Source organism: Nicotiana tomentosiformis, chromosome 7 (genome assembly GCF_000390325.3).
Source record: "Nicotiana tomentosiformis chromosome 7, ASM39032v3, whole genome shotgun sequence".
Lineage (NCBI taxonomy): Eukaryota > Viridiplantae > Streptophyta > Magnoliopsida > Solanales > Solanaceae > Nicotiana > Nicotiana tomentosiformis.
This window is the reverse complement of record NC_090818.1, coordinates 38,733,158-38,748,593: the sequence shown is the minus strand read 5'-3', so window position 1 is coordinate 38,748,593 and position 15,436 is coordinate 38,733,158.

Below are 15,436 nucleotides of genomic sequence, written 5' to 3'. Positions count from 1 at the left end.
GCTAGACATATATGTACCTGCACAATAAAATGTGCAGCAAGTGCAGCATGAGTACGGAAAATAACGTGTACCCAGTAAGTATCAAGCCTAATCTCGAAGAGGTAGAGACGAGATGGCCGACTTTGACACTCACTAAGAGTCGATAATAATAAATAAAATAAAAATAGCAATATCTAGATCGACATGATTTATAGAATTTACAATGATTTTTTTAACCAGCAGAAATAATTAAAAATCCTTCAATTCCAATAAATTTCTAATTTATCAATTAGCCTCATTTACAAGAATAACAATAATTTTCTTAACAAGCAGAGATAATTAATTCTTTAAATTTCCAATAATTTCCAATTTATCAATCAAATTCTTTTAGATGCAACAATTCTCAATCCATTAATTAGATTCACAAGCTGCAATAAACTATCAAAGTATCGTGTAATTATTATTATTAGGTACGATTTCTGCCGAGGTCGTACCGCCCGATCCAGAGTGTCGTGTACACTGCCGAGGGACGTGCGACACGATCCATAGATGCATCTATCCTGCGGAGGCGTTCGGTCCGCTTCACAAGAAAGGGGGATATTTTTTTATGTACCTCCGGAAGGAGAGTATATTCATTAAAAGATCAATTCAAGAGGATGAACAATTTCTTTTAATAGTTAATTAATTTAAACAGAAAATTGAGCATATGAGATTTCCATCTTTTAATATCTTCCCTAACAATTCACAATATATATCAAATAATTTAATTCAATAAAGAATACAATTTGCACAAGTAATTCATACTTTATGTCCTAAACTACCTGGACTTTAGCATTAATAGTAGCTACGCACGGACTCTCGTCACCTCGTGCGTACATAGCCCCCACAATTTGCAATAATTATTAATTTAATTACCTATGGGGTAATTTCTCCCTCACAAGATTAGACAAGAGACTTACCTTGTCTCAAAGTTCACTTTCCGATTACCACGTCGCGTTAAATTCATAATTTGGTACCAAAAAATCCGAAGCTATCCAAATATTATACAAAATAATTAATACATGTTCAATAATTCGAATTTAGGCTATTAAATAAATTACCCTAATCAAAATAGTAAAATTCTTAAAATTTACCCCGGGCCCAAATGCCTGGATTCCAGAATTTTTCGGATGAAAATGTTACCCATAATCTCAAGAACTCAAATATATAATTTCTACCCAAATCCATAACCATTTTCATGGTTAAAATCTCGTTTTTATAAAAATCTAGATTTTTCATCTAAATCTTTGATTTCTAAGATTTACTAGTTATAATCTACCCATAATCTATGTATTTAACTCAAGGTGTGTAAAATTAACTCACATCCAAATTGCTAGTTGAAATCTCCTCTCAAGAAGCTCTGAAATCGCCCAAACATGGAAGAAAAACGAACAAAAATAGACTGAGCTTCGTCCGTTTTATGGTTCTGCCCAAACAGGTTTTTCGCACATGCGGAGGAGTACCGCACATGCGGATTTCGCACCTGCGGAAATTTCTCGCAGGTGCGCATTTCCTCCTTTGGCCTGGCACTGCACCTGCGGACAAATTGCTCGCTTCTGCACAAGCGCAGGTGCGCCCATTCCTTCGCATCTGCGGTTGCTGGGCAGCTCCTCTCCTTCGCACCTGCGGCTGGCCGATGCGCAGGTGCGATTCTGACAGAAGCTGGAAGCTTCAGTTATTCTTCAAAATTCCAAAATTGATCCGATCCTCGTCCGGTTAACACTCGAGGCCCCCGAGGCCTCGCCCGAACATATCAACAGGTTTGAGGATCTGCAGGTACTGCCCCAGCTGGTGTACAGGCTGCACCTCTGCCCCTACCACGGCCTCTACCGCGGCCTCGACCTCTCGCGGCCCTGGCTGGTGGTATTGGTGGCTGGCCCTCCTGACCGGTAGTAAGAGTCCTCACCATCTGTGAGAGAATGAAACAATAAATGTTTAGTTACTAGAATCAACAGATTCGCACGACAAAAATTCAAGAATGTGGAATCTTCCTAAAGGTTCTGCAGCCTCTCGAAGATAAGTACAGACGTCTCCGTACCTATCCGCAAGACTCTACTAAACCCGCTTATGACTCGTGAGACCTATATAACCTAGGCTCTGATACCAATCTGTCATGACCCAAACTAACCCCTATCGTGATGGCGCCTATCGTGGAACTAGGCAAGCCAACTCATTTCCAAAACAAACCGATATTTTCCTTTCAAAGATAAGTTTCAATGTTATTCAACAAAAAACAAAACCTTCGTAAAGGAGTTCAAATCAAAATGAAAGTGCGGAAAAGAAAAGCCCAACAACGGGGTGCCACTAGTCATGAGCATCTACTAATTTGTCTGACAATATTAAGACTAAAATAGTCTGGAAAATAACTAAATACAACTAAAGGAAGATAAGAGGGAGAAGAGCAGGGGCTGCGGTCGCCAAGCAACTGCCTTGCTATTCCCGAGAAAATCTGCAACCAGAATAATCAACAACCGCTATCATGTCTAGCTATACCTGGATCTGCGCACAAGGTGCAGGGAGTAACGTGAGTACGCCAACTCAGTAAGTAACAACAATAAATAAAGACTGAGCAGTAGTGACGAGCAATAAAGCATATCATATTCATATCACAAAAATTCAGTAAAGTAAAGCATGCTTTAAAAATCAGTGTTTGAATCAAATCATCTCGTTTAAACCCGGTTCCAGTAAAAATCATTTAAAAATATTTTTCAACAGTTTTTTATTTTCAAACAAAGGCTCAATGCAAAGGTGAGCAAAAATGATGAAATCATAAGCAGCCCCTCGGGCAAACCTCACAGTCACTCGTGCCACTCGGGCATACCTCACAATCACTCTTGCCACTAGGGCATACCTCACCATCACTCTTGCCAATCGGGAATACCTCACAATCACTCATGCCTCACAGTCACACAGCATTCGGCATTAGGCACTCGCACTCAGTAGTTACCTACGCTCACTGGGGGTGTGCACTGACTCCGGAGGGGCTCCTTCAGCCCAAGCACTATATCAAGCCAAATCATGGCATAAATCACTCAGGCCCTCGGCCTATATCAAACATGCTGTGGCGTGCAGCCCGATCCCATAAATATCCTCACAAATCAGGCCCTAGGGCCTCACTCAGTCATAAACCTCTAAAGCCACTCGGGCATTTAAGTAAAAACGGGGCATTCGACCCAAAACAACATTTATATGCATCAAAAATAGAGTCATAAAACTGAGTTATGCAGTAAACAAGTATAACCATTATTGAGTATAGATTTTCAATCGAAAACAGTGAGAGCATAGTAAGAAAAGACCCCTAAGGGTCCAAATAGCACTGACACAAGGCCCAAACATGGCATTCAACCCAATTTACAGAAACTCTTTCTAAAACATGTAAGTATCATATAATTTCCACAAAATATGCAACTTTACAGTTGCTACGGGATGGACCAAGCCACAATCCCCAACAGTGCACGCCCACACGCCCGTCACCTAGCATGTGCGTCATCTCAAAATAGTAGAATGATACAAAAATTCGGGGTTTCATACCCTCAGGACTAGATTTACAATCGTTACTTACCTCAAACCGGTCAAATTCCTACCCCGCAATGCTCTTGCCTCTGGACTCGGCCTCCAAATGCTCCAAATCTATTCACAATCAGTACAATACTATCAATATACGCTAATGAAATGAATTCCACAAGCAAAACTACTAATTTAGACCAAAAACCCAAAATTGGCTAAAACTCGGCCCCGGGCCCATGTCTCGAAATCCAAAAAAATTTACAAAACTAGAAAGCCTATTCACTCACGAGTCTAACCATACCAAATTCATCAAAATCCGACATCGTTTGGTCCTTCAAATCCTTAAATTACTCTCCAAAAATTCCAAGCCCTAACCCCTCATTTTCACTAATTACATAATTAAACAACGAAAAATCACCATATATACGAGTATTAGGGCTCAAGAAACTTATCTCACTAATAGCCATTGAATTACCCTTCAAATATCACTCCAAAAGCTCCAAAAACCGACTTGAAAATGGTGGAAATGAACCAAATTCGTGAAGGGTTCTATTTATGGTTTCTGCCCAAGTTTTTCGCACATGTGGAAAATTTCACGCTTCTGCGCCACCGCACCTGCGGAAAAATTCATTGCAGGTGCGGAACTCACTTAGGAGCCCAGGTTCCGCATCTGCGGTCCAAAACCCCGTGCCTGCGAAGGCGCACCTGCACGTTTCCTCCGCTTCTGCGAAGCGTGCCCATCGTCCCCCTTTCCGTATCTGCGCCCCAGGTTTCGCACCTGCGGGCTCGCAGATGCGACCTCCAACTCGCACCTGTGCATCCTGCCTAGCCCAGCACTGCCCGCACCTGCGAACCTCCCTGCGCACCAGCGGCCCCGCACCTGCGACTCTTCTTTCCGCAGGTGCGGAAATAGTAGAAACAGCAGCTTCAGCTGCATTCCAACTTCGATACATCCGTTAACTAGCTTGAATCACTCCGAGGCCCTCGGGACCTCAACAAAAAATAGCAATAAGTCATATATCAACATACAAACTTAGTCAAACCTTGGAATCACTTAAAATAACATCCAAACACGAAATTACCCTTGGATTCAAGCCTAAGAACTTTTAAAATTTCAAATTCGGCAACCGATGCCGAAACCAACCAAACCACGTCTGAATGACCTCAAATTTTTCACACACGTCGCAAATGACACTACGAACCTACTCCAACTTCGGGAATTCCATTCCAACCCCGATATCAAATTTTCCACTGCCGACCAAAAATCACCAAATTTCCAATTTCGCCAATTCAAGCCTAATTCGACTACAGACCTCCAAATCATATTCCGGATGTGATCCTAAGTCCAAAATTACCTAACAGAGCTAACAGAACCATCAAAATTAAATTTCAAGATCGTTTACACATAGGTCAACATCCGGTTGACTTTTCCAACTTAAGTTTCTACTTAAGAGACTAAGTGTCTCAATTCACTCTGAAACTACTCCGGTCTCAAACCAACTAATCCGATATAACATAATATAACTAAATAACACAAAAAGAAGTAGAAATGGGGAAAACGGGGCTATAACTCTCGAAGCGACCGGCCAGGTCGTTACATATACCTAGTATTATCCCACACCGTGAGGTCTGGAGAGGGTAGTATGTACGCAGACCTTATTCCTACCTTGTGCGGATAGAGTGGATGTTTCCAATAGACCCTCGACTTAGGAAAGCATTAACACCACATTAATGAAAATATAGACAAGAAGGGACAACACCAAAAAGCCATATAAAAACAGAATAAAAATAACAAGATAGTAAGGTTATCAACAATGAAAGAAAACAATGATTAGTCATAAAAACTTACTACCAACAGAAAGCGAGACTGCGTATGAATACTACTATTATGAACACTCTAGACTACCTACCCTACTACCCTAATACTCGACCTCTACCCCTTTCTATCAAGGTTCATGTCCTCGATCAGCTAAAACTGTGCCATGTCTTGCATAATCATCTCTCCCCAGTTCTTCTTCGGCCTACCTCTACCTCTTCGTAGGCCCTCTAATGTCAACCTCACACACCTCCTCACTGGGACATCTGTGCTCTTCCTCCTCACATGACCAAGCCACCTAAGCTACACTTCCCGCATCTTCTCCTCAATAGGGGCCACACTCACCTTGTCGCGAATAACCTCATTCCTAATCCTATCTACCCTGGTGTGCCCGCATATCCATCTCAACATCCTCATCTCTGCTACCTTTATCTTCTGGACATGAGCGATCTTAACTGGATAATACTCATCCCCATACAACATAGTTGGTCTGACCACCACTCTGTAGAACTTACCTTTAAGTTTCGGTGGCACCTTCTTGTCACACAAAATACCGAAAACGAGTCTCCATTTCATCCATCCCGCCCCAATACGATGCGTGACATCTTCATCAATCTCTCCACCTCCCTGAATAATAGACCCAAGGTACTTAAAACTTCCTCTCCTAGGGATGACCTGCGAGTCCAGCCTCACTTTCCCTTCTCCTCTCTGAATCTCACCACTGAACTTACACTCCAAGTATTCTGTGTTGGTCCTGCTCAACTTGAAATCTATAGACTCCAGGGTCTACCTCCATACCTATAACTTCGCGTTCATACCGCCTCGTGTCTCATCAATCAATACAATATCATCTGCAAATAGCATGCACCACAGCACCTCCCCTTGTATGCAGTGCGTTAGTACGTCCATCGCCAGGCCAAACAAAAAAGAGCTGAGTGCCGACCCCTGATGCAACCCCATTATGACTAGAAAATGGTCTGAGTCCCCATTCACCGTCCTCACTCGGGTCTTTGCTCCATCATACATGTTCTTACTCATCCTAAAATAGGCAACAAGTACACCTCTAGCCTCCAAACATCTCCACAAAACCTCCCCCGAGACTTTATCATATGCCATTTCTAAGTCGATGAACACCATATGTAAGTCCTTGTTCCTCTCCCTATACTGCTCCATCAATCTCCTAACAAGGTGGATGACTTTTGTAGTCGAATGCCCCGGCATAAACCCGAACTGGTTCTCAGAAATAGACACACTCTTCCTCACCCTTAGCTCTACCACCCTCCCAGACTTTCATAGTATGGCTAAGCAGCTTGATACTCCAATAGTTATTGCAATTTTGGATATCACCCTTGTTCTTGTATATAGGAACCATCGTGCTCCACCTCCACTCTTCGGGCTTCTTCTTCGTTCTAAAAATGACATTAAATAACCTAGTGAGCCACTCCAAGCCCTCCTTGCCCGCACTCTTCCAAAATTCCACCGGAATTTCATCCGGCCCTATCGCTTTGCCCCTGCTCATCTTATGCATAGCCCCCTCAACCTCATCAACTCTAATCCTCCCACAATACCCAAAGTTATAACGACTCCCGGAGAGTTCCAAATCACCCAGTACAATGCCTTGCCCCTCTCCTCGTTCAAGAGATTATGGAAGCAGGTCTGCCATCTCCGACGGATAATCCCCTCATCCAACAAAACTCCACCTTCTTCGTCCTACCCAAACTCTCCTTGATGAATACAAAAAAGGTAATTTGACCAATTTGGTATCATACAGTTTAACATTTTCTCAAAAGAGTCGTTATTACCATTAAAATCTGAATCATTTTCTTTACTTGTATACAAATTTTATTAATTGATGCGGAATACACATGCAACGCACGTACACTAAAACTAGTATGGTATAAATTTAATCCAATCTTAATACAGTATATCCCACCTTATCCCATCAAACTTGGGATTATATTATCCCATCTCTCAAGTGGGATAAATTAGTTCAGGGAATATAATCCTGGGATAATTTAATCCGCCTACCAAACGACCCCTAAATATTAGTGCCGCACTTAAACTTTTGCCTGCATGTGTAAGAATTCATATGCTAGAAAAGACCCTGTGGCAAGTGGTTCCGAATTGGGAAAAAGAAATTAATGCCGTGAAATTCTACACTTTAAAGTTGAATTCGGAATCAAAGTGTGGTTCTTTTGGACTCAAGCGACACAAATAGGTTAAAAAAAACTGGGCACCATTTTATATATAGCGCGGTTATTCACCGCTCTATACCTTAATGGCAATTTTGTCCATTAAGGTATAGCGCGGTGAATAACCGCGCTATATTTGAACTTAAAATGGGAGGGAGGTATAGCGCGCATATATAAGGCGCTATACTATATGCGTGCTATACTTATTTAAAAAACTGTGCCATCTCCTTCCCCCACCAGACGCGAACCAACTGACCCCAAAACAAAAAAATCGCCCCCCTTTCATTTTTAAAGAAACAACACTCAGTGGACCCCCCCTCGTCTCACAAAAAGTATATCTTCTCGGTATTTTAGCAAGCTTACACCGGAGCTCAGGCGTTATCGCGTAGTGGATTGCTCGTTTCGGCCCCCAAATCATCAAATCTTCACCTTTCAAAAAATTATAAATCGAGATATTCCGACTTACTTTTTGTTAAAACTCATGTATAAAAAATACGTTTAGTTATTTTTTACTGTGATCTATGTTTTTTCGTGATTGTTTTGTGATTTAATGAATTTGTTATTTTTTATCCGGATTAGATTATTGTTGTGGTAAAGAATTAGTAAATAGATAAATTATTGTTTTATGAATAATTGATGTTATTAGTTGTTATAAAAAATGTTTATTAGTTGTTTTTTTTACTGTGGTATATGTATTTTTCTGATTATTTTGTGATTAAATTAATTTGTTATTTTTTATCCTGATTAGATTATTTATGTGCTAAAAGATTATTAAAATTGATAAATTGTTATTTTATGAATGATTAATGTTATTTAGATTTTATTGTTGTACGTATATTAATATGTGACTTTATTGTTTAGTTCCCTTTAGTGTTATGTTGTGCCCGAAATTGTAATGTAATGCCCGTAATTGTAATCTAGTGCCCTTTAGCGTAGTAAAATGTAGTGCCCTTTAGCGTAGTATCTTTGTAGTTATTGAATATAATCATTTAATTATCTGTTAACCCCAAAAATATTTGAAAAAAGATGATAGTTCAAACACAAACTCTCTCGAATATTAGTCAACAAATGTAAGAAAATAACATAAAAAACAACTATATTTGTCAAACTAAGTATTTTTATATGAATACTTATTAATTATATCATGTATAGTTATAAAATAATAAACTAACATATAAAATAAGAAACAAACATATAAAATAAGAATCAAACATGGAAAGTAATAAACTAAGATATAAAATAATAAACTAACATACAAAATAATAAACTAAGATATAAAATAATAAACTAACATATAGAATAATTAACTAACATATAAAATAATAAACTAATATATAAAATAATAACCTAACATATAAAATAATAAATTAATATATAAAATAATAATATAGAAAATGTATCAACTTAAGTAATCATATAGTAAAAGTATCGATTAAATATTAATATAAAAGATATTGCAATATATTTAAATACGTTAAGCAATCAAAAATAAAATACTTTAACTAATATTGTTCAATTTACAGATGATCACGCCCAACTATGCCTTATAAAAAGGACTAAGCGGTCGTTGCAAATATAATCCGGTTTACAAGTCCGGAGTCGAATCCCACAGAGAACTAAGGCTTAGCTACAACTGTTCAATATTGCTAAGAAACACAAATCCAAATAATTTTCTAATTATAGAAATTATAATATTTATTTCTAATTAATTAACTAACAACTATTATAAAGCAGTAAAATTATCAACTAACAAGGATGAAATTTGAGACAAGACTAAGGAGGTCTAGAGTTATGATTTTCCCAATTGTCGGAATCCTTCCCGCTATGCCTTCTATAATTTTGCCTAAGTTTTCTCTACCGATCAGGAGCGCTCTGAGTGTCGTAATTCTCTCCCGAGTAACTACCATAATTTAGTAGACATATTCTTCTGAATTACGCTAGCTGGCACTAAGTACGGCTCACTCGGATCGCACCAAGGTTTCGTTATCCTAATCCCACCTTTAAACCCACTGTATTGATCCCTCATATACGTTAGGAGTGATGTTGTTCAACAACTACCTAAATATGCACTCTCTTTCGAGTAATACATACTAAATAGGCACAATCAATTGAGAGCTCTTCAACCAACCACAATAATAACGTAGTTGAACAAGTAGAGAAATCCAACGGCTCAATTATATAAAAACATAACAAGCATTTATCCTACAAAAGGTTCTATCAAAACTCTAGATAACAAATTATCTATTCATAATAGTATAAAAAACTACAATACTAGAATTTATAACCAATAATGGAAATAGGAAGAAGGAAGTGAAAAACTCGTAGAAGAATTCTCTGCCTTGCTCCTAGTGTGTTCTTGCCTCCTTAGGTCAAATCTCTATCTAATGTCGGTCTCCCTTTCTAAAAATGGTGTTTAATGACTATTTATATGTGTAGGAAAAATGCCTAGACGAAATAACCAAGTCCAAAACCAAATAGGAGACAAAAATAGGCCTGAAACGCGGTCTCGCGAACACCTCGCGAAGGCCTCGCGGCGCCTGCTCTAACGCGATCTTTTTCGCTCGCTTCGCCTGATGCTTCTCTGCTTCAATTCATTTTGTTGCTTAACATTTGCTTCAGCTTTTATTCTTGTTTCTTGTCTTCTTTTGTAATTGACTTTTGTCTTCTTTTGTAATGTTACACTTTACTCATTGTATATCCAATAATTAATTGATCATACCTCCATTCTTGTAGTGTATAAAATACACATAAAATCTCTACTTTTCTCCCAGTTTCGTCTTCAACGTACCTACACATAAAATAAGCTCAATTAAACATAAATATAGTATAGTTTAGAATTAAACCCCTAAAATATAAGGTAAGTAATGCACTAAAAATATATAATTATAGCCAAACATCAACAGACATCGTCATGGAGGTTCCCCCTGTGCATCCCAAACCTGCATCTCGAGAGGTACTATTGCTACAGGGCAACCATAGGTCTTCATACATCTGGGATGGGCAGTGTTTGTCCCAGACATTCTACCCCAGACGTATAGATGATATGTGGGAGTTCATTAGGGACCACCCACTCCATCCCCGTATAGTTAGATGCCTTCAGGATACGGGTTTCTATAGGATCATAGAGATCGGCCGGTTGCAGTTCGACTGGGCGTTGATTACGGCTATGATAGAGTGGTGGCGACCAGAGATGCACACGTTTCATCTACCCATCGGTAAGGCTACCATCACGCTTGAGGACGTGGAGGTTCTTTTCGGGATGTCGGTTGATGGATTACCTATAGCTTACCCGCATGCTCTTAGAGACTATAAGGGAGTGCATTACCTGCATATGTTGCAACGACTCATCAGTTTCTAGTCAGCAGAGGAGACTGCATTGAGTGGGGTGAGTCGATTGTAGTTGATGCCCGTTTGACAACATCTAGCAGCAATGGATGTGGAGATTACGGATGATTCACTGGCGGAGGATATCGACCGACACATGAGATTGTTGTTGCTGCTGATGTTTGGTGGTGTGCTGTTCCCGAACACTTCGAGAAACCTAGTTAGCTTGAGATTTCTACATCATCTGGAGCGACTAGATGATTTACCTAGTTACAACTGGGGTGCAACTGTTCTAGGTTACATGTATAGGCAGATGTGCCGGGCGTGCATGGGCAACTAGATGTGACATGCACGCCTGGCACATCTGCCTATACAGGTAACCTAGAAAAGCTGCACCCTAGCTGTAACAAGGTAAATCATCTAGCCACTCCAGATGATGTAGAAATATCAAGCTGACTAGGTTTCTCGAAGTGTTCAAGAACATTACACCACCAAACATTAGCAGTAACAACAATCTCGTGTGCCGGTCAATATCCTCCGCCGGTAAATCATCCGTAATCTCCGCATCCATCGCCGCCAGATGCTGCCGGACGGGCGTCAGCTGTAATCGACTCGCCCCACTCAATGCAGTCTCCTCCACTGGCTAGAAAGCGGTGAGTCGCTGCAACATATGCAGGTAATGCACTCTCCTATAGTCTCTAAGAGCATGCGGGTAAGCTACAGGTAATCCATCAACCGACATCCCGAAGAGAACCTCCACGTCCTCAAGCGTGATGGTAGCCTCGTCGATGGGTAGATGAAACGTATGTATCTCCGGTCGCCACCGCTCTATCATAGCCATGATCAACGCCCAGTCGAACTACAACCGGCCGATCTCTATGGTCCTGTAGAAACCCGTATCCTGAAGGCGTCTAACTATACGGGGATGGAGTGGGTGGTCCCTAATGAACTCCCACATATCGTCTATACGTTTGGGGAGAAATGTCCGGGACAAACACTGCCCATCCCAGATATATGAAGACCTATGGTTGCCCTGTAGCAACAGTACCTCTCGAGATGCAGGCCCGGGATGCACAAGGGAAACCTCCATGACGATGTCTGTAAATTGAACAATATTAATTAAAGTATTTTTCTTTTTGATTGCTTAACGTCTTTAAATATATTCCAATATCTTTTATATTAATATTTAATCGATATTTTTACTATATTATTACTTAAGTTGATACATTTTCTATATTATTATTTTATATGTTAGGTTATTATTTTATATATTAGTTTATTATTTTATATGTTAGTTATTTATTCTATATGTTAGTTTATTATTTTATACGTTAGTTTATTATTTTATATGTTTGTTTCTTATTTTATACGTTAGTTTATTATTTTATATGTTTGTTTATTATTTTATATGTTTGTTTATTACTTTCTATGTTTGTTTCTTATTTTATATGTTAGTTTATTATTTTATAACTATACATGATATAATTAATAAGTATTGATATAAAAATACTTAGTTTGACAAATATTGTTGTTTTTATGTTATTTTCTTATATTTGTTGACGAACATTCGAGAGAGTTTGTGTTTGAACTATCATCTTTTTTTCAAATATTCTTGGGGTTAAGAGATAATGAAATGATTAATTTCAATAACTACAAAGATACTACGCTAAAGGACACTACATTTTACTACGCTAAAGGGCACTAGATTACAATTACGTGCACTACATTTTGGGGTCTGCTGGTTCGCGTATGGTGGGGGAAGGAGATGGAACTATTTTTTATATAGGTATAGCGCGCATGTTGCTCCCAAACGCACAAGCAAATATACGTGGTCGTACAAGTAATATAGAATTGTAAGTCCAGATATTGTACCCACAGGGACTTGTGATTATCTATCAACTAAATTAAACCCAAACAATTAATCTATTCCAGCGAATCCTAATGTAGCGACCCGTCGGCCGTTTTTAGCATTGGAACTTTGCTCGGTAGTTTACGGCACGAGTAGCTCCGTATGATGTATTTTGATTTGTGTGAATCGTCGGTTTTGATTTTTAGGTTATTTGGGACCGATTTGGAAGAATGATTCTCAACTAGGGAGCTTTAAATTGGAAAGAGTTGACCAAGTTTGACTTTTTAGCATTTGACCTCAAACTGAAATTTTGATGGTTCTGTTAGCTCCGTTGGGCGATTTTGGACTTAGAAACTCGTCCGGATTATGATATGGAGGCCCGTGGTTGAATTTGGCTCGAAATGGCAAAAGTTAAAATTTTGAAAAGTTTGACCGGGAGTGGAATTTTTGATATCGTGGTTGGATTCCGATTTCGAAAGTTAGAACAGGTCCTTAATGTTGAATGTGACGTGTGTGCAAAATTTGAGGTCAATCAGACGTAATTTGATAGGTTTCGGCATCGGTTGTGGAAGTTGAATTTTCAAAGTTCATTGATTTTGAATTTAGGTGTGATTCGTCGTTTCGATGTTGTTAGGTGTGATTTGAGGCCTCGAGAAGGTCCGTATTATGTTATGGGACTTGTTGGTATAATCAAACGGGGTCCCGAGTGGCTCAGATGAGTTTTGGACAAGGTTCGAATCATTTTCACTTCATGTTGCATTGCTGAAGACTGCTGGATTCTGGTATGATCGCACCTGCGGTTGGTTTGCGCAAGTGCGATGGCCTCAGAAGCGACAAAGGCATCACAGATGCGAGATGAGAGCTGGATGAGTAGGCCTGCATAAGCAGAGAAAAGGGCGCAAGTGCGGATGCGCAGGTGCGTCGAGTAGAAGCGCAGGTGCGAGTGACTTCGCAGATGCAGAGTTTGATACCGTAGGTGCGGGGATTGCTGGGCAAGGCCATTTTTCGCATAAGCGATTTTTTTCCGCAAAAGTAGTGGTCGCAGGTGCGACGAAGTTTTCGCAAATGCGGAAATTGCTGGGCAGAACCTATAATTCGAGGTCTTTGGTTTTCTATCTTCATTTTCGGATTTTGGAGCTCGGATTGGGTGACTTTGGAAAGGAAATTTTCCACACAACTTGGGGTAAGTGTTTTCTACTCATTTTTGATCTTATATCACGAATCTACCTTCGGTTTTGGTAATTGGATTGTGAATTTTATCGAGGAAACTAGGGGTTTTGGCCTAAAGTTTCATAATATGAATTTTTGAGTTTTAAACATCGAGTTGGAGTCGGATTTGAGTGAAACTAGTATGGTTGGACTCGTAATTGAATGGATTGTTAAATTTTGTAAATTTTGTCGGGTTCCGATGTGCAGGCCTGGGTTGGTTCCTTTAGCATTGTTTGATGCATTTGAGTTATTTTTGGTTAGTTTCGAGCCGTTCGGAGGTCGGAACGCGCGGGATGGCATTTTGGAGCATCGCTTGGCTTGCTCGGTGTTGGAATTGGCTTGTTCGAGGTAAGTAACTCTTCTAATCTTGGAGCTGAGGGCATGAACCCTGACTATATGTGTTAAGTGATTGGTGTTGCGGCGACACACATGCTAGGTGATAGGCGTGTGGGCGTGCACCATGTGAACTGTGATTCCGTTATTTCTGTGGTACTGTGTAGTTACCTGAACTTGTCTGAAATCATGAAATCTCTACGTACTACAGTTATCGAACTGTGATTGTGTTAGAAACCATGTCTAGGTTACATGCTTATTGTGTTGGGACCCACTTAGGTCATTTCTGTTGTTGAGTAATCTGATTTCATTGCATTACATACTCAGTCATACGCATTCACATGCATATCATATCTCAGTCTCTGTTATTATTTATTGATGTATCATATCATTGTTTTCGGGCTAGTATCATGACATTGTGAGCCCGAGAGACTGGAGAGATTGATAACTGAGTGAGGCCAAGGGCCTGGTTGTGAGGATGATTATGGGATCGGGCTGCACGCCGTAGCGGGTCAGATTGGCTTACTGTAGTACGTGAGTTGTCCGTGCAGCACGTGAGTTGTCTGTGCGATTCCAGATATTGATATTATGGCACATGAGTTGTCCGTGCAGCACGTGAGTTGTCCATGCGGATTATAGCGCTTGGGCTGTTAGGAGCCCCTCCGGAGTCTGCACACCCCCAGTGAGCGCAGGTACCTAATTTGCATCGCATTTGGCATGCACACTTGACATACAGGCATATAGATGCATTTTTCCTCCTATTGTATAGTATCACGTCATTTATGACTTCTCATACATTTTTACATATGGGCATAGAGACATCTTACACTTGCTATCTGAAAGGAAAATGAAACATCTTCTTTATTGTTGAAAGGAATTTTGGGAAAAATCATAGTTTTCAAACTTACTCGTATTTTGGCTGTTTCGGTAAAAGATTTGGGTTTCATCGAGATACTTGAAAAGAAATGCCTATCTTTCTGGCACTGTGATCGAACTGAGCATTTTATTTCTGAGATACCTCTTTTGTTACTTGTACTATGCTGTTATCAACTGTTGTGGAATATTTGTGTTGGACCCGACCTTTGTGTTAGCTCATCACTACTTTCAACCTAAGGTTAGGTTTGTTACTTATTGTGTACATGGGGTCGGTTGTACTCATACTACACTTCTATACTTTGCGTGCAGATA